Below are 22,500 nucleotides of genomic sequence, written 5' to 3'. Positions count from 1 at the left end.
TTTTAACCACTGTGGACAGTCGTGCCCATGGCACTTAATATGTCCAGAAGATGAAAAAGCCCACATCCCTCCGCTCTTCCTGACCAACCTCTTCCACTCTGACTTGCGAGGAACCCAAGCTGTTCTGCATTCCAGGGCCAGGAGAGGACCAGGACAAGGCGGGAGCATCCCTGGGCATTGCTCTCTTTGTATTTCATGAGAGGCTGTGAGCTTTTCAGAGGGAGGGAGAGGCCTGTTTCCGGATGGCACACCTGTGGCCACACTTTCGAGGTCCTGATTTGATGAGTGGCTGCCTCTGAAGGTGCAGGGCAGGGAGAGAGATGCAGACAGCAGGTGTAGGTTCTGCTCCAAGCACCACCTTCTCCCTGGAGGAGGAAGACTCCTGGGACTAAGTCATTGATTTTTTTTCTAATCAATAAAATTCTAAAGTAAACCAAAATCTTCACAGGTGTCCTGTGTTCTGTTCTCAGAGATGAAAAGATTTGAAGCATGCTCTCTGTCTCTCTCATGCACAAATACACACACACACATACACACACACACACACACACACACACACACACACACACACACACACACTCCCCTTCCCCAGCCTCCTCTCCTGCTAGCCTCCTCTTCTCTCTGAAGCTTGTTTGTCAAGCTCAGTATAGCAAGACTGTCTTCTGGAGCGTCAAGACTCAGTATCAGTGGCAACATCAAAGGAATGTGTTCTTTTCATATGCTTGTCTGCTCGTGTCTAAATCCAGAGTAATGATTTTCTCCTAAATGAATACCTCTTCGCTTCTTTCCCTCTCCCGTATAAAGTGGAGCAGCGAGCAGTTTGCTGGTACTGGATCAGACCGCACCCCGTGACAACTCAGCATATTGTCTGTTCATCTTAGAAGAATCCTTTCTTTGCTTTCATGTGAATTTGCGTCTGAACGATTTGCTGATGCCGTGTGACATATCATGACAGGCGAAGAATAACAAAGCTTATTAGTGGGGTTGGTAGGAGGAGCATGGGGTTGTGCGAGCTTTATTCCTTCTTCCACAAATATCTCCTGAGCGGCTACGGTGTACTTGGCATTCTGAGTGCATGAAATTGTATCCTAGTGAGATGTACGTCCGTCTCCCACACTGGGAGCAAAGACCATGCCCCTAACACAGTGCTTGGCATAAACTAAACCTCTGTCACATAAATCGGTCTTTGGTGTTATTATGTGGTGGATTGCATAAAGTACCAGGATGTTTTGTAGCTCCTCCCAGTAAGAGATGAAATCATCGATTTCACCACCCCTTGAATCTGGGCTGGGCTTGTCTTGCATTGGCCAATGGAATACCATGAAACTGACATGTGATTGCTAATCATAAATGTCAAGAGGCCTTCCCCTCTTGCTGCTCTGGGAACCCTGAGCCATCATGTGAAGGAATCCAGACCAGCTTGCTGGGTAATGATGATGAGAGACACATGTTACCCCCAGCAGCCAGCTGACTTCCAGAGGCAGCACCACCGAGCTGACTGGCAGCTGAATACAGACACGTGGGTGAGCCCAGACAAGATTAGCTAAGTCTGGCTCAGACCAGAAGAACCGCTTAGATGAGCCCAGTCTAAACTACCAACTTGCAAAACTGTGGGCTAAAGAAATCATCTTTAGTAATGTTTAATCTTTAATAATGTTTTTTCCCCAGTTTTTCAGTTAATACAGTGATACATATTTTATATAATGTTTTGAAAATACATACCACTACTCTTAACATTCAGTATTCTTTGTTTTATGCATACAGAGATATCTACTATGTGTAGATTCTGATATGATAGGAAAAAAACAACAAACTCTTTTTTTCCTTTGTATTCTGAGATATTGGAAAAACCAAAGTAGTTTTTCTACCCTCTACTTGATATGGTTTGGCTGTGTCCCCACCCAAATCGCATCTTGAATTGTAACTCCCACAATTCCCATGTGTTTGGGGAGGAACCTGGTGGGAGGTGATTGAATTATGGGGCGGGTCTTTCCTGTGCTGTTCTTGTGATAATGAATGAGTCTCATGAAATCTGGTGGTTTTAAAAATGGGAGTTTCCTGTGCAAGCTCTCTCTCTCTCTTTCTGCCTGCTGCCATCTATGTAAGACATGACTTGCTCCTCCTTGCCTTTCACCATGACTGTGAGGCCTCCCCAGCCATGTGGAACTGTAAGTCCATTAAACCTTTTTTTTCCCAGTCTTGGGTATGTCTTTATCAGCAGCATGAAAACGGACTAATACACTACTCAACACAACACTTCCGACACCTGCTATGTTGAGGTTGTTTCTCCACATACCAAGCAATTCTCCAGCAGACTCTAGCTGGGTGTCCTCTTATTATATTCAACTCTGACCATGTCTAGCTGGAGATAGTGTATGATCCCATAGGTTGAGGACTCAGTCCCACAAGACTACCCCCAACCTCAGATGCCAGTCACAAATAGTAGGTTGTCACCTATACTTCTGACCAACCTGCTGTAAGTTGGGGTTCCCAAGACCCCCTCTTGCATTCAATCAATTTTCTAGAGTGGCTCACAGAACTCAGGGAAACACTTTACTACCCATTTGTGATAAAGAATATTATGAAGGATACAGACAAGAATGGCCAGATGGAAGAGATGCATAGGGCAAGCTGTAGGGGAGAGGAGTGCAGAGCCTCCATGCCTTCTCTGGGCATGCCACCTTCCAAGAACCTCCATTGTGTTTAGCTATCTGGAGGCTCTCTTAACCCTTTCCTTTGGGATTTTTATTGAGGCTTCATTATACCGGCATGATTGATTACATTATTGGCCAATGGTGATCAACTTAACCTTCAGTTCCTCTCCCTCCCAAGAGGTTGAGGGTTGGGGCTAAAAGTTCCAACCTCCTAATCACACTTTAGTCTTTCCAGTAACCAACCCCCATCCTGAAGCTACCTAGGGAACTCCTGGCCACCAGTCATTCGTTATCATACAAAGGATATTCTTATCACTCTGGAGATTCCAAAGGTTTTTGGATCTGTATGACAGGGAATGAGGAGGAAGACCAAATATTTTTTTTACAATGTTGCGTAGATGTTCATGTACAACATTGCACAATATTGCATAGAGTGTAATAATAACCTCCAATAGGTTATTAGTTGCAAAGGATCTCTGTTACAAAGGATAGATTAACAAGAGAAAAACAGCAGAAATTTATTAACATGTATATTTCATATATACATGGGAGACAAACAGAGAATGAGTAGTTCTCAAAGAGGTGGCTTTGAATTCTAACTTCTATAGCATCTTCAACAAAGAACAATAAATTTTTTATTATTATTATACTTCAAGTTCTGGGATACATGGGCAGAACGTGCAGGTTGGTTGCATAGGTATACACGTGCCATGGTGGTTTGCTGCACCTATCAACCCATCATCTACATTAGGTATTTCTCCTAATACTATCCCTCCCCCAGCCCCCCAGCCTCTGACAGGCCCTGGTGTGTGATGTTCCCCTCCCTGTGTCCATGTGCTTTCATTGTTCAACTCCCACTTATGACTGATAACATGCGGTGTTTGGTTTTCTGTTCCTGTGTTTGCTGAGAATGATGGTTTCCAACTCCATCCATGTTCCTGCAAAGGACATGAACTCATCCTTTTTTATGGCTGCATGGTATTCCATGGTGTATATGTGCCACATTTTCTTTATCCAGTCTATCATTGATGGGCATTTGGGTTGGTTCCAAGTCTTTGCTATTGTGAACAGTGCTGCAATAAACATTCGTGTGCATGTCTTTAGAGCAGAATGATTTATAATCCTTTGGGCATATACCCAGTAATGGGACTGCTGAGTCAAATGGTATTTCTGGCTCTAGATCCTTGAGGAATCACCACACTGTCTTCCACAATGGTTGAACTAATTTGCACTCCCACCAACAGTGTAAAAGCATTCCTATTTCTCCACATCCTCTCCAGCATCTGTTGTTTCCTGGCTTTTTAATGATCACCATTCTAACTGGCATGAAATGACATTTCATTGTGGCTCTGATTTGCATTTATCTAATGACCAGTGATGACAAGCTTTTTTTCATATGTTTGTTGGACACATAAATGTCTTCTTTTGAGAAATGTCTGTTCATGTCCTTCCCCCACTTTTTGATGGGATTGTTTGCTTTTTTCTTGTACATTTGTTTAAGTTTTTTGTAGATTCTGGATATTAGCCCTTTGTCCGATGCATAGATTGCAAAAATTTTCTCCTGTTCTGTAGATTGCCTGGAAGCGTAAATCTTTAGAGAAGTGACAAAACAAAGGAAAAGGACTTTGAGTCTCTATGGGCAGCAACTTGAGGGGGTGGGGAGACAAGTAAATGGCAGATAAAAGCTAGTTCGTAAAGCTTGTTAATATAAATTCCTGTAGTGTCATCTAAAGCTGTCTTCCATGATTAACCTTTGTTCTGTCTGGTAGAGAGGGAGGCAGGATACTTGTCTTTGCAAATCTATGTCCTGCTTTCAGGCAATAGAGGGAGGACGGAAAACTATCCTGTATTTGATTGTTAATTGTCTTCAGTTCAACAATCTTTCATATTTTGGGAGGCATATTCTAGTCTCCCACATTCATTAAATTAAACAAAAAGGGAATAGGATCACACTCTATAGACTAAATTGTATTCTACTTTTTTTAACTTAATGAATTGTGAACACTTTTGTTGCAACGAAATACTATCTTACAGTATTTTTGTTAGCCATATGTATTTTATTGCATTGTTGTTCATTGAAATAACCCCTCATGGATGGACATTGACACTGTTTTTATATTTTACTATTTTAAATAAGATTGTGATGACTATACTTGCAAAAATATCTTAAGATCTACTTTTGATTTTTCCTTAGGACAAATTATTGTTAAAGAAAATTTCCATTCTTTTCTTTAATGGATTAAAGAAAAGTTCCATTTTCAAGGCCTTGGATTGTATTGTCACATTGCTGTATAGAAGCAGTTCTCAAACCTTTTGGTCTCAGTGCTTTTTTACACTCTTAAAAAATACTGAGGATCCCAAAGTGCTTCTGTTTATGTTAGTTACTTCTATCAATATGTGGCTGAGTTTTAGGGAGCACAGAGAGGCAAAGGGGATGGTGTGGGTACTAGCCATTTTAGAAATCAAAGCATAGAGATTTCAAGAATATTAATTCATTTAAAATAATGACAATAAACTCCTTAAATGTTAGCACAAATTAAGGTAACATGTTATGTACAAAACAAAAAATACCTAGTGTGAAGAATGGCATGGATTTACATCTTTGCAAATCTCATCAAAATCTAGCTTAATGAAAGATGCTGGATTCTCCTATCTGCTTCTGCATCAATATGTTGCAAAATGACACATCATAGAGCCTGTGGAAAGCTCCATTGTCTACCAGGGAGAGAATGAGAGTAGCAAAGGCAAAAAAAATCTTAGTATTATTACGAAAATAGTTTGATCACCTGCAGATCTTCAAAGGGCCTCACAAAGCCCTAGGGGTTCAGGGACCATTATCTTTAAAAAGCAACTTTAAAAATCTTTACTAATTTGTTAAGCAAAGAGTAAAATTTCTCTGTTGCTATTTTCTAAGCATCTTTTTGAAGCCTAAATTACATACCATAAAGTTTACCCATTTAAAGTGTATAAATCAACATTGCTTTAAGACACTAAGTTTTCAGGTTGTTTGTTACACAGCCAAAGATAACTGATATAAATTATGTATTAACATTGACAGTGAAAGAGAAGCATTGAATAAACAGCATGAAAAGCATAAGATGAATAGCTTCTGTACAGTTACAACAGTTAAATCAATATGTGGCATTATTATTGCTATTGTTACTGTTGGTAACAGTCAAATATTTACCGAGTTCCTTCTGTAAGCATTTATTATTCTCTATCTCATTCAGAATTCTCCATAACCACCCTGTGAAAGATGATTTATTAGCTCAATTTCTGTCCCCACAGATTTAAAGAAATTATTATCGTCCGTCACAGTGGTGCTATGTTGATACCATCCCTGCTCCCAAAGAATGAGTGAGATGTACAAATGTGAAACATCAGAAAAATGCCATCCATTTATTCTTTCATTTATTTATTTTCTAGACATTTGTTGAGGATCCAAATTGCACCAGACTCTGTGCTAGGCTCTGGGGGAGACAGAGACTAAGGATGAATTTCCCCCCACCTGCTCCTACCTTCAGGGACTATGATGGTGTTGAGATACATCTCAGATTAGCTCATTAATGCTGACTCACGTCACAACACTCATTCCAGGATGAGTGAGGTTGAGGGCAACTGTAGGCAGTCTCACACTGGAGGTAGGACTAAGTGCAGTTGGGTTGTGGGAGGAGAGTCCGTGTTTTAGGAAGCACAGACAAGCAAAGGCGATGAGTGTGGATATCAGAGAGAAGAACCCTGAGGACTGAGGGCTGATATTAAGATAGAGGGAGATCACACTGCCAGGAAAGGCAGGGCTAATTGGATAATCCAGGACCTAAAGACTTCAATGGAACAGTCCAGAGACAACAAAGATGAGGTACACCTGCTGCTACGTCTTTGTTCTGAATGGCAGACATCATTAATCAACCACCTCCTACAGAGCCTGGGTCTTTTTCAACCCAGTGCTCCAGGCAGCCACCACAAAGCAATCAGAGTGTGCATACATGATGAGCCTTATTTGCCATTGCTGAAATAGTCATTGTTTCTCGTGGGGACAAAAGACAAAAATATTCAGCAGGCTGCAGATAAGGTGAATCATAGGGTAAAACAGAGAACTCTGGAGCCAGACTTCCTGAGGCTGAATCCTGGTTTCTCTACATACCAACTGTAGGACCTTGTGCAAGATATGTGATCTCTCTGTTCCTCAGTCTTCATGTCTGAAAAATAGGAGTAACAGGATTGCTAAGAGGCATGTATGAGATAATGCATTCTAAACACAGCAATACCCAGCATATCACTATTTCATTCCAGCACTCATACTCTTCACTTCTTAATCTATCCCCATTGCAGTAGTCAACCAACCTCCAATTGGATTGAAACAAGAAAACAGACTTAACAAAGGTGAGTGAAGCATGTGAATGTTACAGTTTTGCTGTGTAGACAAGAACAGAGCCCATGACTTCAAATAGCCTGTGGGGAGAAAAGTCATTGCCAATCATACCAGCCCCGACCTGAGCATGCCCAGCAAAAAGTGAGGTGTCTTAGCTCTAGATCTGGGGGACAGCACATTGATGTGTTCCTTTCCTCTCTGATTTTTAGAAACCCTCATGATTACTCAGTTCCACTGACTATGTTATCTGTTTTGTTAATTTGATGTCCTAACATTGGGAGGACAACACTAGCAATGAAGCACCAAGGGGAGAAGAAAACCAATCTCAAAATTAAAGCCTCTGTGATTTCCAGATTTCATAATAGGGAGCCAGGGAGGATCCAAATGCATTTGCATAAATTCCCCCATTGTATACAGAACTCCTTCCCATCAAAAAGAAAATAGTCTACAAGCCAGTAGAAAACTAAGCAAAGACTATGATCAAAGAGTTCACTGGAAAAGAAATATCAATAGCTTTGAAATAAATGAAAAGATGTTAACTATCTTGAGATACCGTATTTTACCTACAAGATGGGCAAAGTTATTATAACTTGATAATACTCAATGTTGGAAGGTGTGAGAGGAGACAGGTGCTCTCATACATTGATGATGGAGGCATTAAATAGTAGAACCTCATGTAGATCAATTTGACAATATCAATCACAATTATAAATCCCATACCAGAATTGTACACGTGTGGAATGACACATATGTGAGATTATTATTGTGGTGTAATTTGTGTTAAAGTTGAGAAACAACCAATCAATAGGGACTTGTTCAATAAATTGTGGTATAGCTGCATAATGGAAAAATATATAGGTATAAAAGGGTAATAAGAAAGATCTTATATATAGAAATGGGATTATCTCCAAGATATGTTGATAAGATTTTTAAAAGTAAGATATAGGATGTAATCTACAGTATGTTGTTATTTTTGTAAAAAAGGAGGAGAAAAAAACATATTTGCTTGGTTTTAGAGACTCACTATCTGAAAGGACACCTGTAAATTGAGCAACTCTGGCTGGTCTAGAGAGGACAATTGGGTGACTGGGACCAGGAGGAGGAAGAGGACTTCCCATCTATACATGCTTGTACCTTTCAACTGTCCACCATGAGAATGTATTTACCAAACCAATAATTAAAATAAGGCCAGGTATGGTGTTGCACGCCTGTAATTTCAGCACTTTGGGAGGCTGAGGCAGGCGGATGACTTCAGGTCAGGAGATCAGCCTGGCCAACACCGGGAAACCTAATCTCTATTAAAAATACAAAAATTAGCCAGGAGTGGTGGCACACACCCGTAGTCTCTGCTACTTGAGAGGCTGAGGCAGGAGAATCGCTTGAACCCGGGAGGCAGAGGTTACAGTGAGCTGAGGTCACACCACTGCACTCCAGCCTGGGCAGCAGAGTGAGATCCTATCTCAAATAAATAAATAAACAAAATGTAAAGATAAATAAACAAAATGTAAAGATAAAAAAATTATTTGAGGATGAGTAACTGACTTTTAATTTGCTTTATTTTCCTTAATTTCTGTTTCATATTCATAGTCTTGTGGGATGCTGGGGTCTTGACTTTGCTACGTTATAAAGCAAAGTCAGTTTCTAGTCCCCTCTCTCTTTCTTGACAGTTGTGTGTCGGGAGGGAGAGGGGGATATGATACGCGTCTTGCCAGGCTTAGGCTTTTAAGAACCAAAGCTAGGAAGATACTTTTTGTTTTCCTCTTTATGCTCTGTCCTGTTGCATCTCTTCCCTAAGACAATGTGCAAGAGTCTAGGTGACTCCGTTGGCAGGAAAAGGGGGAGGAAAAAACAAGAAAAAAAAACCCTAAGATATATTTTATAGTTTACACAGTGACCTCCAATGAATCCTGCCTCTCTGAAGTCACAGCCTTGTGTGAACCTTCATGCCGAATCTGGGCTGATTTCGATTTGCTGGGACCAATTGAAGGCAGTGGAAGTGATGGAGGTAAGTGAGCACCCAAATTGAATTTTACCCTGGCAGGGTTCTTGGCTACACCCAGGAGCAATTCAAGGGCAAGCTGGTGGTGTTAGACAGCAGCCTGTGTTGAAGCAGCAGAGCATGGCAGCAGCAGACGTCCAGGCTCCTTGCAGAGCTGGACTACCCCATGAGCAGTGTGCCTAGAGTAGCAGTTCAAGGTAGTTCTGCAGCCATATTTATACCTACTTTTAGATACATGCAAATTAAGGGGCATGTTATGCAGAAAAGAGTGGTAACTTCCTGGTCATTGGGTCATTGCCATGGAAAAGGGTTGGTAACTTCCTAGCGTTGCCATGGCGATGGTAAACTGACATGGCACTGGTAGGCATGTTCTATGGAGAGGTATTTGATATGGCTGGGCTCTGTGTCTCCACCCAACTCTCATCTCGAATTGTAATTCCCATAATCCCCACGTGTCTCGGGAGGGACCTGGTGGCAGGTGATTGGATCATGCAGGCAGTTTCCCCCATGCTGTTCTCATGATAGTGAGTGAGTTCTCATGAGATTTGATGGTTTTATAAGTGTTTAACAGTTCCTTCTCTCTCTCACCTGCCACCATGTAAGACGTGCCTGCTTCCCCTTCTGCTATGATTGTAAGTTTCCTGAGACCTCCTCAGCCATGCAGAACTATGAGTCAATCAAGCCTCTTTTCTTTATAAATTACCCATTCTCAGGCAGTTCTTTATAGCAGTGTGAAAATGAACTAATACAGTGCTTTTGCCTCTTCCCTGTTTCAGTCAGTCTTCAGTCTGGTCTTAAGCCCAAGCCCGGCCTCTGGGATTGAGTCCCATCTCAGAAATGACCTATAGAACTTGTGCAAGTTACAGGAGTTGCTTTTCTAACTTCCATTTTCCACTCTGTTGTTGCCCGGAGCTGCCTTGTAGAGTCCAAGAAGACACCATAGGAAGAGAAAGGCCCCAGGGGCTAAAAGATCAAGAGGAGAGAGAGGAAGGAGGGAGCAGACCCAGCCAGCCCCCAACTGTTCAAGCCATCTCAGCTGAAGAGCCAGTGTCAACCAACACCCCGTGAAGCAGAGTTGACCTAGCTCTGTTGAGCCCTGTCCAATTGCTGAATTATGATCGAATAAATGAGTGCTGTTTTAAGCTACCAAACTCTGGGGTGAATTTTATACAGGAATAGAAAATGGATTCTGGAGAAGGCATCAACAATGATATCTTGCCATACAAACATTATTTCATTTAATCCTCATAGGAACTGTCAAAGTAGGCATTATTGTCCTCATTCTGCAGATGAGGAAACTGAGACTCCGGGAGCTTAAGTTACATAGCTAGGGCCACACAGATTGTGTGTGCTCAAGCTGGGATTCGAACTCAGGGTTGTCAAACTCTAAAGGCTTTGCTTTCGGCCCCACCGTCCAGCACTGCAGCTTTGAGGTCTGTGTGCAGACGAGCAATGCATGTTTGTCTCTGTTCCTATGTGACACCAAATTCAGAATCCACCTGGCAGAAAACTAAATAGCACTGGCCCTGGATCTTAGTGAGATGTGAAGGCCAGCACCATGGTCTGAGACATTTTCTCCAAATTAGTGGTTTGAAGTGGTGAGATCTCTCAAAAACACAGCTTTCCAAGCTTTGGAAAATGACTAGGAAACATGTGCTGAAAGGTAAAGAAAGCTGGATAACAGACCTATAAATCAGTACTGTGGAATAACCACTCTATCTTCATTTAAAAACCTAGTCTTAGGACTGGGCACAGTGGCTCATGCCTGTAATCCAGCTCATTGGGAGGTCCAGGTGGGAGGACTGCTTTAGCCCAGGAGTTTGAGACTAGCCTGGGCAACACAGTGAGACCCCATCTCTACAAAAAAAAATTAAAAATTAGCTGGGCATGGTGGTGTGTGCCTGTAGTCTGAGCTACTCAGAGGAACCCTTGAGCCTGGGAGGCAGAGGCTGTAATGAGCCATGATTGTGCCACTGCATTCCAGCCTCAGTGACAGAGTGAGACCCTGTCTCAAAAAATCAAATCAAATTAAAACCTAGTCTTAGACCACCAAATCCTATTTGGAATGATGGAATCTTCAAGTTGGAAGGTGCATTTATCACGGTTCTTAGGTGCAAGCACCAGGACCCACTCTAGCTGGTCTCAGTTGAAATGGAATTTTTTTAAGGGCTAATGTGCAAATCACAGATTGTGCACGAGGTCAGGGAATCAGGTTTGGAGGAGGCAGCACGTCCCACCAGTAGCTCTCAGTAGAGAGGCTCCTGCTGCCAACACAGGCACCTCAGATCCTACCACAGGTGTGCCCTACATGGGTGTTACCACCAGGACTCCACCACTGCTGTCCCTCCCCACTAAAGGACAAGGCACAAACAGTGCCTCTCTATTGCCTAATACTGCCCTACCCATGGGAGGCTTATGCCTGTGCATTTGATAGGTGGTGTCCAGGTCACATGACAGTACTATAGCAGCAAAGGAGTCTGGGAAAGTGAGTTCTGATTTCTACCTGGGGACAGAGGAAGGAAATTCATAATGTGGGAAGCTCTCCAAACATAGGAAGGGCCATCTTCAAGATGACAAACAGAAGGAATCCTAGAGACCACACTTTCCCTGACACTTTCAATCAACAGATGAGGAAACTGAGGCTCAGAGAGGGGAAGGTTTTGCCCAGCATCACACAGAGAGTCAAAGGTTATGACCAGAATTCTAGTGATAGCCACAATCTTCAGCTTGGCCAGCTTTTGGGCCAGTGTCTGTTGGTTATACATGATGTTTTCATTCATTGTTTCAGCAAATATTTCATGCTGTGCCAGACACAGTGCTAAGATTGGGACACAATATTAAATGTGACTTTACTCCTATCTTCAGGAAACTTACAGTGTGGTAGGGAAGATCACAGGTAAGTAAGCCAGCCAGCGCCATGTGCTAAAAGACACTCTTCCCATTACCTGACCATGTCTATAATCACTGATACGCAGCTCAATGCCTCCTCCTCCAGGAAGCCTTCCCTCACCAACTCAGCCTGCAGCCACAGCTCCATACCATTCATCCTTTCTTCAACTAACATTTACAGAGCACCCAAGATGCTCGGTCATGAGACAAACCTGGAAACCACTGAGATGCTTAACCCATTTACAGGTGCTATGGTGGCTTATTAAGAGGCTAATGCGGCACTGGAGGGAGGGCTGCTTACCAACCCTGAGGGCCCAAAAATTCTCCCAGAGGAAGTGCTGCTTAAGTTGACATTTGAGAGATGGATAGGTGTTTTCAAGGCAGTTGAGGTGGGGAAGAGTGTTCCAGGCAGTGAAAACAGTGCTAGCAAGGGCATGGAGGTGGGGAATGGCCTTTTACATTTTTATTTTATTTTATTTTATTCTATTTTACTTTATTTTATGAGACAGACTCTATAGCTCTGTCACCCAGGCTGGAGTGCAGTGCCACGATCATGTCTCACTGCAGCCTTTTCCTCTTGGGCTCAAGCAATCTTCCCACTTCAGTCTCTCCAGTAGCTGGGACTATAGGCACACGCCATTATGTCTAGCTAATTTTTAAAAAAATTTTTTGTAAAGTCACGGTTTCACCATGTTGCCCAGCCTGGTGTCAAACTCCTGGGCTCAAGCAATCTGCCCCCCTTGGCCTCTCAAATTGCTGGGATTACAGGTGTGAGCCACCACACCCAGCGGGAATGGCCCTTAATTCCACCCCAGTCTCATGACCCTTCACAGACACCATCCTGGGCTGTGGGCATCTTTTTTCAGAATGCTGGAGTGCAAGACCCCATTCTTACTCTTGTCCATATTTCTCAGGCTTTCGCACTGAAATAATGTCTAGGATTCTTGTTTGCTCCCCTAGTCACCCTCCTGGACTTTGAGCCTCATGGGAGATGATTTAAACCTCTCGGTGAGAGGCATTTTCCTTTACATGTAAAACATGTCATCACATTCCCGTAACCCCAGTTGCTCTTGGGTGAAAATAAATAGATAAATAAGTAATTTTTCACAAAATTAATTAGCAGATAAGAAGATGCTAATGTGTTTTGCCAACTGTATCTTTCCCCAGCTTGCTTCCAGTCAGCCTGGGGTTGCGGGGGGGAGGTGCTCTGCCTGCTTGGAGCTGGCACCTTCAGAGATGGCAGACAATCCTGAGTAGAGTGGTATGGGGACTTCTCTCTACCTGCGGATCAAGTGGATTCCCCTTTCCCGATGAATGAATGTTTGTGTTAGTGGAAAGGCCTGTGACAGGACAGAGTCCAGGTTCTGGATCCAGACAGATCTGGGCTGGATTTCTGCATGGCTGTTTAGCAGCCATTTAAACATCACTTTTCTCAACTGCAAAATGAAGTTTGCTGAAGATGCCTGTCTTCCAGGGGAGTTTCGAGGATTCAATGAGATGGTGTATGGAAAGTTATGCAACCAGGTGTATGATCTCCACCTTACAGATGAGAGCCCTGGGGCTCACAGAGGCAGGTAAGGTGACCTGCCCAAGGTCACACTGCCCGTGAGCTAGTATCTGCCTGGTCCATCCTCATGATCGCACACTGTGCTAGCCTTCTGCTTGGCAGAGAACAGAATATTCCCTGAAACAGCTGTGGGTCTCAGGTCCTATGACAGTAGGCAGCAGACAGAAAGCCAATTCCCTTCCTCCAGGGCAGACCTGGATGTCCTGTGCCAAGGGAGCTTTAATTGTAGTGACCTTATTTTAGAACCAGTGCTGGGACAATGGAACCCACCTTTGACATCAGGAGGCTCCTGGGAGACCCTTGGTGAGGGGCAACCTCCACAGGGTGGGTGGGGCAGAGGCTGGCACCAGGTGAGCCTTCCGCAAAAGGGCTGCCTCTCTTCCCTCTGGTGTTTTATCAGCTGACTGGACAAGTGGCTGCTAGGATGGTGAAGCAGACTCTTAACGATTTCCTTTGAAAACTGGCAGATTTGTCTCTTCAGTACCTGCTATAGAACTGAGCCAGGGAGGGCCTGACATCCTGTTTACATTGACAGCAACAAATGGTGTCAGCACCATGCTGGCCACTGACACTCATGACATTCCTTATCTCAGCAATCTTAGGAGGCACATCCTGGAACAGTTCCCACATTTGGATGAGGAAATGGGAGCCCAGAGAGGTGAAAGACCTTGCCCAGTGTCACACAGCTCATGGGTAGCAGAGCTGGCATTCAAATTCAGGAGGCTGTGACTGCAAAGTGGATGTTCCCGCTGCAGCAGCAGGCAGCCTTCCCAAGGACCACTTCTCAATTGTAGGATGAGTGAGCAAAAGAGCCAGTGATCCTGCACTTCTGGGCAGGTAAGAAATGACATCTGTGCAAGATTAGCCATGGCAAGGTTGTTTTTGGAACACCAAAGTCTGTTCTCATGTTGCTAATAAAAACATACCCCAGACTGGGTAATTTAAAAAGAAAAAGAGGTTTAATGGACTCACAGTTCCACATGGCAGGGGAGGCCTCACAATCATGGTGGAAGGTGAAGGAGGAGCAAAGGCACATCTTACATGGCAGCAGGCAGAGAGAGAGAGCATGTGCAGGGGAACTGCCCTTTTATAAAACCATCAGAACTCGTGAGACTTATTCACTATCATGAGAGCAGCATGGAAAAAACCCACCCCCATGATTCAATTACCCCCCACCAGGTCCCTCCCATGACACATGGGGATTATTACAATTCAAGGTGAGATTTGGGTGGGGACACAGCCAAACCATATCACAAAGTAATCTAGATGTCCATCCAAAAGGGACTGGTTAAATCAATTACAGTTTACTCAGTCCATAGAATTGTATGTACATTTAAACATAACCAGGAAGCTCTCTGTATGGAAAAGGAAGGATTTATAGGATTTATTGTTAAGCAAAAAAAAAAGCCTATGGCAGAAAAGTGTATTAATATACTATTTTGTATGAAAATTAGAGGAAGACCATCATCTCTATTTGCATTTACTTGTATATGCAAAAATAAATTCTGGAAAGATAAATAAGAAACTGAAGTGTTTTCTTGAAATGTCCATTGGGGCAGGAATGAGCCAGAGTAGGATGAGGAAGGAGGGGAGATTGTCACTCTTCACCTTTCTACAGTTTTTCTCACCAATTTTTTTTTTCTTTTAGAGATGGGGTCTCACTGTGTCACTCAAGCTGGAGTACACTGGTGCCAAATAGCTCACTTTGGCCTCATACTCCTGGGCTCCAAGCAATCTCCCACCTCAGCCTCCTAAGTAGCCAGGGCTATAGGCATGCGACACCATGCCCAGCTAATTTTATTTTTATTCTTTGAGAGAAAGAGTTTTGCTGCATTGCTCAGGCTGGTCTTAAACTCCTGGCCCCAAGCGATCCTCCTGCCTCAGCTTCCCAAGTATCAGGAATTATAGGCATGATCCACCACACCTAGCACCTTTTTATTTTGAAATAATTAGAGTCACAAGAAGTTATGTAGCAAAAACAGTACAGGGAGGTCTCATGTACCCTTTATCCAGCTTCCCCACATGGTAACATCTTCTGTAATGGTCATATATTATCAAAACCAGGAGACTGCACTTTTTTCCCTCCCATGATCTTTTTTTACACTTTAAAAAATGTGGTAAAATACACATAACATAAAGTTTACCATCTTAACCACTGTTAGGTATACAGTTCTGTGGCACTAAGCACATTCACATTGTTTCAAAACCATCACCACCATCCAGCTCCAGAAACTCTCTTTATCTTGTAAAATTGAAACTCTATACCCACATATAATAACTCCCCATTCTCTCCCCCTAGTCCCTGGCAATCACCATTCTACTTTTGTCTCTATGAATTTGACTTTCATGTTTGGCTTATTTCACTTAGCATAATGTCCTCAAGGGTCATCCATGTTGGGCCATGTGGCAGGATCTCATGCCTTTTTTAGAGCAGATTAATATTCCATTGTATGTGTATGCTGCAGTGATATGGTTTAGCTGTGTCCCCACCCAAATCTCATCTTGAATTGTAGTTTCCATAATCCCCACATGTCCTGGGAGGGACACAGTGAGCAGTAATTTAATCATGGGGGCAATTACCTTCATGCTGTTCTCATCCTAGTGAGTGAGTGCTCACGAGATCTGATGGTTTTACAAGGGACTTTTCTCCCTTTGCTCAACATTTCTCCTTGCTGCTGCCATGTGAAGAAAGATGTGTTTGATCCCCCTTCCGCCATGATTGTAAGTTTCCTGAGGTATCCCTAGCCCTGAGGAACTGTGAGCCAATTAAATCTCTTTCCTTTATAAATTATCTAGTCTTGGTTATGTCTTTATTAGCAGTGTAAGAACGGACTAATAAAGTTTGTTCATCCATTTATTCATCAGTGGACACTTGGGTTGCTTCCACCTGTTGGCTATCATGAAGAATGCTGCTGTGAACATGGGCATAAAAATACCTATCTGTTCAAGTCCCTCCTTTTTAATCTCTTGGGTGTATACCCAGAAGCGAGATTGCTAGATCACATGGTCATTCTATGTTTCATTTTTTGAGGAACTGCCATACCATTTTCCATAGTGGCTGCATCATTGCATTCCCACCAACAGTGCACAGGGTTCCAATTTCTCCACATTCTCACCAACCACGTTACTGTCTGTTGATTTCTATAGTAGCCATCCTAATGGGTGTGAGATGGTATCTCATTGTCACATCTATGGTTTTATCACAGACAAGTTGTTCCTGCTGCATTACTGAGTTGCCCCCAGGGAAAACACAGGACTAAGGACATCCCCGAGGGACATCAGGCTCAGCTGCCAGCTGTGGCCTTCTGTTCCCCAGTCCCTGTGAGGCTCAGCTTCTGGAAAGGAAGTTGGAGGTGTGGCATGAGGACCTCACTGGAGGGCTATGGGCCAGTGAGGGGTGGGGGCTGAGGGTTTTTGGCTGCAGAACCGGGCACTGGGGGCCTTTAGTGACCACTGCCTTTCATTAGGAAGGGTCAACCTTGCATCACCCAAACTGACCCAGGTGCTCCCGGCGCCAGGGCAAGGATGGACCTAGCAGAAGGCAACTTTCTATTAAAAGCTTCTCCCTCTCTCCCTGTCACCTATTGATTCTACTTCCTAAATATCTTGCGAATCCACCTATTTTTCTCCATTTTCTTGCCACTGCCTTAGCCCATACCATCTCCCTGTCTCCTTCGAGTTATGGCAACAGCCTCCAGATAGCACCTCCCCACCTCCAGATTTGCCCTGTCAATCCCAACTCCACATGGTGCCCCAGAATGATCCTTCTCAGATGAGAATGTGCTTAAGACATGTAAATGACTCCTATTGCTCACAGCATAAAATTGGAACAAGTCCTCCCTAACCTGGCCAGCCCTTGGTTCCCTCTCTCCCAACACTGAGAACACAGCAGGTGTTCAATTGATTGTTGAATTTAACGTCCTCACCCCCCTTCCTCTTGAAGTCCAGTTTTAGTGTTCAGATCTTTGCTGGGTTTGTCAGGTGACCCATGCTCTCTGCCTGGATCTTTCTCCCTCCACCCCGCCCGCCCAAGCCTGCTAAACTGCAGGGATCCCCCTAAACGTCAGCCTCAAAGTCCCCCGGCCCCCACCAAGGGATGCTTTCCTTGGGCTCCAGATCCTCCGCATGGGCTGATATGGTTTGACTCTGTGTCCCCAGACAAATCTCACCTTGAATTGTAATAATACCCATGTGTCAAGGGTGGGGCCAGGTGGAGATAATGGAATCATGGAGGTTGTTTCCCCATACTGTTCTCACGGTAGTGAATAAGTCTCACGAGATCTGATGGTTTTTTAAATGGGAGTTGCCCCGCACGAGCCCTCTTGCCTGCCGCCATGTAGACATTACTTTGCTCTTCCTTCGTCTTCTGCCATGATTGTGAGGCCTCCCCAACCACGTGGAACTGTGAGTCCATTAAACATCTTTTTCTTTATAAATGACCCAGTCTCAGGTATGTCTTTATTAGCAACATGAAAACAGACTAATACACTGCCCCTCCCTGTCATTGCCTGTTTAAAGCCCGTCTGCCCTGCTCAGCACTAACAGAGGCAAGACCTCCCTTGTGCACTATCATGCCCCCTGTCATCTCTCCCTAGATCTTGGAGGAGTGGAAGAGTGTGTGGGGAGATGACTGGAAAGCCCTCCTCCTACTCTCGGGGAGGGAGAAGCTCAGAGAACAAGCCGCTTGGCTCTGCTCCTCTGTCTTGGAAGGCACCAAACAAGCCATGTGCAGATTAGCATGGACACTTAAACGCTCCTAGATGTGAAATCCTGGGGTTCATTCCTCTCCCTGCTGACAGAGGGAGCTTCCTTCGTGTCCCCTGCAGCAGTGTGAGGCTGCCCTGCTGTTCCTGAGAAAGATAATGGCTTGCTCTGGTGAGGGTTGCTGGCTGCTGGGGCAAAGCACGGAGGAGACTCCACTCTCACTGCTAGTGAGGTGGAGCAAGCAGGACTGGGAGCCCCACAGGAGCCCTGATTCAAGGCTGAGGACACTCCCTTTCCTTCTGGAAATGCCAAAGAGAAGAGGAGAGCTCGTCTTGGCATTTGGGTGAGGCCTGCCCAGCTGAAGTTGGCAGGGAACATAAAGGGAGTGAGCGTGGAGGGCAGGGTCTCCTTCTTTGGGCTGAGAGGGCTGTGAGAGGCCTGGCTGAGGCCTCCATAGCTGGATATGTAGGATTTGGTTAGGACCAGGTGGTAGTAGGCCTTTGCCATTGAGCCTTCCCTGACCAGTGAGACTCACCCCAGTGGCATACCCTAGAGCGGGGACATGTCAGCTGGGGGAGCACAAGTAGGGGGTGCAGTGTGCCCCAGAGGGGAGCATCAGGGCCACTGCTTTGGCTAAGTCTCCCAAATTATCTTTCAACGGCTCTGAGAGGTACAGCTCTCTGGGCTCCCAGGCCTGGCCTTTGCTGTTGACAGGCAAGATTCCTTGACCATGGTGGCGAAGGAAACCCCGTGACAGGCATCTGCTGCTTGAATTCCTTGGGTACGCAAAAGGTTTTCAAGGAACTATCTCCAAAACAGAAAAGTGGGGACCCCGCCAGACCCATAGAACGAAGGAAGGGAATAAACACACAAATGAGTCTGATTGGAACCTGTTGGCTGTGTACTCAATGGAGGGCTGTGGGCAGACCCTTCGCAGGACCCAGGAGCCCCGGGGTTCCAGTCTTCTCACTTATATTTGCTCCTAGGCAAACCACAAGAGGGAGAGCACCCCTGAGGGGCCAGCTCAGATCTGGAACCACAGTGCCTGGGTTCAGACATGGGTCCTGCTACTTCCAATCTGTGTGGGTCTGAGAACGTTGCCCAGCACCTTCCTGACTCTCAGATGGGAATGCCAACCCTCCTGTTGGCTTGTTGACTTGCCTGGGAGGCTCAGTAGAACGGCTGACTCACAGAGAGCTCTCAGCGGCTGCCTGCCGTTACGTCCACTCTCTAGACTTCAATTTACTCTTGGGTCTTAATTTGTTCAGCAACAGGATTAAAGGGTTGGATCAAATGGCCCTTAAGTTGCCCTCCAGCTCTGGAATTAGTAACCCCGTGTACGTCAGTTAGGTTATTTTGGTTGCATGTGGTAGACTGGCAACTCTGTCTAAGCTGCATAGAAAGAGCTCTCTATGATGGAGGTGGGCAGAGGAGGGCTCACAGAAGCAGAGAAAATGGGACAGAAACAGAGAGAGGTCCAAAATCACAGTGGTGGGTACCACTGGGCACCTTCTCTAGGGACCCAGTACCAGGAGGGATCTGTATCTTTGCATTAACCTTGGTCAGCAGAGGGAAGGGCGCCTGGGTCAACAGTCCTCTCATGCTGCATCCAGGGCACAGGAGGACCTCCAGGGGGAGATGAGGTGCCATTGCCCACAGAAAGGGGAACGGACACCACCGGGGCAAAGCCAAAAGAAGCCCAAAGCCCACCACCCTAGGTGGTGTGACAGAGGTCTGGAAACACAACTCTGATTCTACCAACAGGGATGAACATACTTCAGATAACTATGCCTAGTGCTGTTGAGAGTTTTGAGGTGCTGGCTGTTCCCACTGTCACTATCCATAGTCTGGGGCTTTCCTTCATCTTCAAAAAAAAAAAAAAAAAAAATCATCTCCATCTTGAAGGATTCCACTTCACTGTGAGTTACTCAAAAGTCAGGACCAGCACCAAAGATGGTGTCCAGCACACAGTAGGTCTGATACATGCCAATTGAATGGGGATGGTCAGATAATTCCCCCGCAGGTGACATTTCCAGAAAAGTAATGGGGTGTGTGACCCTGTGCACACTGAGGTCCATCCCCTCTGTCCCAGGTTGTCACAGATGCTCTGACGTTTGCAGGGCAGGAGTGGACCTGCCACATGACCCAAAGCATATGCAGGGGATTTGAGAGCTCAGGACACCTGCCATCCATCCATCAGCCTGTGGAAGGAGCGTGCAAGAACCTTCCCCAGGGGAAAATGCGTAGCAAACACTCTCCTGCCTCTCAGAGGTGATAAGGTGTCCCCCACGACAGACTGATGCAGGGGACAGCAGCATCTTGGAGAGAAGCACAGGCAAGGGAGAGGAGAGGAGCTCGGACCAGGTCTATGTGGGATCCAATGATTTCTAAGTCAAGATGTTCAGCTCTGGGCAATTTACTTAACTTTTCTGAACCTAAGCTTCTTCCTTTAAAAAATGGAGATACTTATAATACCTACTGCATCAAGGTTGTCGTGAGATTTGATGAGTTAATAATTCATCCCACCAATATTTGTTGGACACCTAATACGTGTTGATTGCTCTTCTAGGTGCCTGAAATACATCAATGATCAAAATAGAGATACCTGCCTTCCTAGAGCTTTCATCACAGTGAACACAGGCAGAGCTGCTACCACAATGTAGGTGCTCTAACTATTGCTAGAGTGTGAATGACTTTCCAAGTGGCAGCAGCAGCAGTGTGGTTGGCTAAGTGACAGACCACTTCGGCTGGGATGCATTCACCAGATCTCTTTCCAAAGATTCCATGTCTCCTCCTGGGCAATGAAGTTAGGGGTGAACATGTGCCTTGCTTTGGCCAATGCAACATGAGCAGAAATGACAGTTGTCCCGGGTGGAAACTTTAAGAGCTAGCACACAGCATGCCATGTTTCCTCCCCAGAGCTGCAGTACTCAGGGACACATGTGACCAGATAGGTACCTGGGTGATTGACAGCCACAGAGCCACCCTGTGGAACTAGAGTGGATATGTAGCCTGAGTGAGAAATAGACTTTCAAGGTATTAAAACCCTGAGATTTGGGGGTTGCTTGTTACTGCTGCGTAACAGAGCATCTCCTGATGGATAAAACTGACCTCCCCAACTTGAGCCTTGGCAGAACTTTCCATGACGCAAGCCTTGTCGTTATATACTGACAGATCACCAGAAGCAAAACTGTAGGTCACTAAGCAGAGAGTGCAAATGTAGGAGCCCTGTCCTGTTTCCTCACTCTCTGCACTAAGCACACTGGGCAGTTTCCACATCTTGAATTCGCTCTCTGTAAACAGTGGCCATCACCCCATCCCCGCCTACTCCAGGATATCAGACGACTACAGGTTCCAGCCTAGGCTGGATCCAGGATCCCCCTGCCCTCCCATCTACTGAAGTTTCCAACTGTGGAGCCCTTCTGGCCAGGCCTCCCGTCCCTGTCAACCTCAGGAAGCCAAGAAGCAGTCTTCCCTCTTCCCTCTCCTGCTTTCAGTTCGGCTTCTCCGATCCAGCACTAGTCTGCTTCCCTCTCTTTCTGTCTCTGTTTATTGGGACCTCCTGTGACCATTATTTGAGGAAACAAACTCCTTTAAACCTCTCCCTGCCCCCAGCCTCTTCAAAGACAGGTGTAGCAGTTAGAGTCCAACCAGGAAAACAGAAGCCCTTCTGAGTATTTGAAACAGACAGAATCTAATCTAAGGAACTGATTACATGGGCAATGGGGTAGGGTGGAGAGCTGAGAAGCCAAACTGCCATAGTAAGGCAGCCCAGACACGAGCAACAGCAGGAAGGAGCCATCAGCTCTGGTCTGGAGGAACAGAGGGAGGAGGGCCTGAGGTTAACCAGGGGAAGATGGAACCAGAGCAGGCTGGAGCCAGAACCTGCAAAGAGACGCAGCCACTGAAGACAGGGAAGTAGGGGAATGCTTGAACTTCTCTCTTCCTGCCACCCTCCACCTCTTTCCAGCGCCTCCCACTAACTGAATGATCTGGAAGCGAAGGACACACTGCCCCAAGTTTTCCCCATATATCACCTGCTGCCCCATAACCCTCGCCAGTAGAGGCTGCTCTTTCTCCCACATCCCTCTTAGCCCAGGGCACAGGGCTATGCTGGCTTTTCCTCTGAGTTTTTCCATCTTGGTTGGTGACACTGCCAAGTCAATAACCCATGCCCAATCCCCTTCTTCCTTACTTGCCTCCACTCTAGTGCTGGAAAAGTTAAAAAGTTAAAAACTAATTGTCCCAGTCTCCTTGTAGCTAAGGATGGCCAAAGTTTTTGTTTTCTTGATAAGAGGTAACAGATATGTGGCTG

This window comes from Chlorocebus sabaeus, chromosome 16 (genome assembly GCF_047675955.1).
Source record: "Chlorocebus sabaeus isolate Y175 chromosome 16, mChlSab1.0.hap1, whole genome shotgun sequence".
Classification (NCBI taxonomy): domain Eukaryota; kingdom Metazoa; phylum Chordata; class Mammalia; order Primates; family Cercopithecidae; genus Chlorocebus; species Chlorocebus sabaeus.
The sequence above is the reverse complement of the archived record's forward strand: the minus strand, read 5'-3'. Positions refer to the sequence as shown.